At 36.3% G+C, this 3,242-nt stretch overlaps 1 pseudogene; it reads left to right on the top strand.

The window, feature by feature from the left end:
• Window positions 1–1,070: 1,070 nt before the first annotated feature.
• Window positions 1,071–1,766, top strand: LOC119532854 (annotated as a pseudogene).
• Window positions 1,767–3,242: the final 1,476 nt, after the last annotated feature.

Below are 3,242 nucleotides of genomic sequence, written 5' to 3'. Positions count from 1 at the left end.
GTCTCAACTTTGTGTATACTTACCATTGTGATGATAAAAACTCCCTCCCCCCCTTCAATGAATCCATAAAAAAACTGAACTCCTTAGACCAGGAGAGGCAGATTTGGGGGATTGACAGGCCATCTATCTCCTCTTTTGTGATAGCTTAAACTCTTTCTCTCTTTGAAACCCTGATGTTAGAGACTGGATGTTATGTGGATTGGGCAGAGAACCCACTGCTTTTGTTTGTTATCAGAAACAGACAAGGACAGATCATGTATATTAAGGAGTCTGAAATGTTGCTGTGAAGGAGTGGGGTCATTCAGGGAGCTTAAGCAGCTTGTAGCAAAACAGATGAATCTAACAGAGACTACTAGTCTTCTCTCCTTTCTTTTATTCCCTCAACTTCTTACTAAATTTCCAACTATATTTCCAAACAACTTTCCCTGTTTTTTATTCTATTTCTGTTACTTCCCTCCCTTTTTCTCTCCTTCTTCATTAGTTATATAATTATTCAGCTATGAAATACACACACACACACACACACACACACACACACACACACATATATATATATATATATATATATCCAGAAACAAATTGTGTTAGAAATACAGTTTGTAATTCAGAATGAGCCCATACTGGAAATTTTCCCTATAATGTGAGTTTTGATTTTTAATGAGAGAAAAGTAGTAAACCTCATTTCATTTTCTTCAATGTTTGTGTGGTATTTCTCAATGTAACATGCTCCTTTTGTATTGTGAAATCTATATTTTTATTAATAAATGTTAATAGATTCTAAAGAATCTAGAATTAGGAAGAAAGGATTTGGGGAAGTTATCATGATCCTTTGTCACATTTAACTGGAGTAATAATTCTAAAAATATTATTTTTAAAGATATTTTTTGTGTACACATACTGAATCATATTACTGATTCTAACCTACTAATTTTTTTTCACTTTCAATCTCTTGAACATTCCTTTAAAATTACCTTTATTTCTTCCTTTCAGATAAGACAAAGTCAATGCAAAGAGCAAATTTTCTCTGAGGTATATGGATTTCTGTTCTTGGAACTTTCTTCCTATAGACAATGCAACTTTCTCTCCTGACAGTATGTACCATTTCATATGTAACAAATGTTATAGGAAACTGACAGATTATGTTTACAGTAACTGTGATGTTCATTTGCATACTCCCATATAGTTCTCGTTAGCCATCTTCTCATTTATTGATGCATCTTTCTACTTGTGCAGTTCCTAAAATGATTCTTTCCTGTACTCTGGGACCCAAGCCATATCATTCTAGTAGTGAATCATCCATATATTTGTCCTGCATGTTCTGGGGGATCTGAGATGGTGCTGCTCAGAGATGTGGCCTTGAACTGTTCTGTGGCCATCTGGAAGCCCCTCCACTACCTGACCATCATGAGCCCCTGGATGTGCATTTTGCTTCTATCTGATGTTTGGGATGTTGGTCTCATTCATTCTGTGCCACAGTTAGCTTTTGTTGTCCATTTGCCTTTTTGGACCCAGTGAAATAGATTTTACTGTGATCTTCCTTGGTTTATTAAACTTGCCTGCACAGACACCTACACATTGGAGTTATGGTTACTGCCAATAGTGGGTTCATTTCCATAGGCACTGTACCTGTGGATAAATTTCTTGCCATTTTGGATTTTATGATTACACCCACCCTGAACCCTGCCATTTACACATTGAGGAACAAGGACATGAAGATAGCAATGAGGAGACTGAGTCATCAACTCCTTAGTTTGAAGATTTCCTAAATAACTGATGAAAGACAAATTACATTGTACATTTCCTAACCATTTCAAGTAAGACAAATATTTAATTATAATTAAGTAGGAACTCACCCCACAGATAGTCATGGTATGTGCTGTATGTACTGTCTCATTGGAATAAGTAAGCTAAGATTTCAGAAAATCTGGGAGTGTTTTAGCCAAAATGAATAATTATTTATGAGAGTATTTTATTGCTCATTCATGGACTGTTTTAATGTACTGTAATACTTTTAATACAGACAGCATATATTTTGGGTGAGGTCATATTTTACTATTCTATAGATGATTTTGAAACATTTTAAGAAATATGGACAAAAGTACTCTATTCAAAGACTTGCCATTGGATACCAATATTTTCCTATGCTAATGGATTGGAAAACTTTATCAATTTACAAAGATAAATGGGCTCTTTTCTATTTTCCCTTTGAACACAAACAGTTTATTCCATCATGATTTTAGTTTTATGTTCATTGCCTTATTGCTTGTATTAAAAATTACTCAAAAGCAGCTGTAGGTGGCCCTAAGTGATGGTCTTGGGTGTGTCCTCTCCATTGGCAAACTAATGGGCTGGGCAATTTGTCAGAGATAGTGATCACTGGGGGGCCAACTCAGTAGTTAAGAAATGGCAGCTGGCAATCTCCTTTGTCCCATCTTTGGATAAAATTTTAGGATTAGCCAAATGCTGTATGATAATTCCTGGATTTGTATGGCATTGCCTTGTGATTTGGTAAGACTCTGAGGGACCCACAAGATATGCCACATAAGAATGAATTTTAGGTATTTTATTGGCAGTTATCTCTCACTCATGCTGTTATGGGAATCTGAGTGCACAGACTGATCAGTTGTGGCCCTGTAAGAGTCTCCATTTTTATAAAAGTCCAATGAGCAGCCAGGAATTTCCATGGACTCCAAGAGGCATATTTGGGGGTAGCCAAGACCACTAATCTAAAATTCATTCCCAGTAGGATAGAGAAATAGACTAAGTGCCAATTTTAAGGTACATAGATCAGAGATGTGATTTTGTATATGGGCTGTAATGAGAGTGAAAGATGTGGCATGTGCTACTTCAGAACAAGAATAAGTCAAATAGGTGCTGTGCCTTTCTTGGTGTCTGAGGTGGGCTTGTGTTTGATGGTGGTGGGAATCTATCTGCCCTTAAAGGATCAAATAATGACCACAAATTTGATGGAACTTTGCCTTTGTATTCTATGGGATGCTGATGACCTATCTCATTTCTATAAATGATGTATGAATGTGGCTAGGTCCTCTTAGAAGGCTCTTTGGAGTCACCCCTAATTGAATGTCAGTTATATAGTGCTAATATTAACTGTGTGTGTGTGTGCATTTTGGTTAAGACCATTTGTTAAGGTGTTGGCAGCAGCAGTTAGGAATTATTTATTAAAGCATGTTGGACAAGTCAGTTACAACAATGCAATTACCCATGCTTCTGTGTACATCTTT

The sequence above is a fragment of the Choloepus didactylus genome, chromosome 4, assembly GCF_015220235.1.
Source record: "Choloepus didactylus isolate mChoDid1 chromosome 4, mChoDid1.pri, whole genome shotgun sequence".
In the NCBI taxonomy this organism is placed as follows: Eukaryota; Metazoa; Chordata; class Mammalia; order Pilosa; family Megalonychidae; genus Choloepus; species Choloepus didactylus.
Note: the sequence above shows the minus strand (reverse complement) of the source record. Positions and strands in the feature narration are given on the sequence as shown.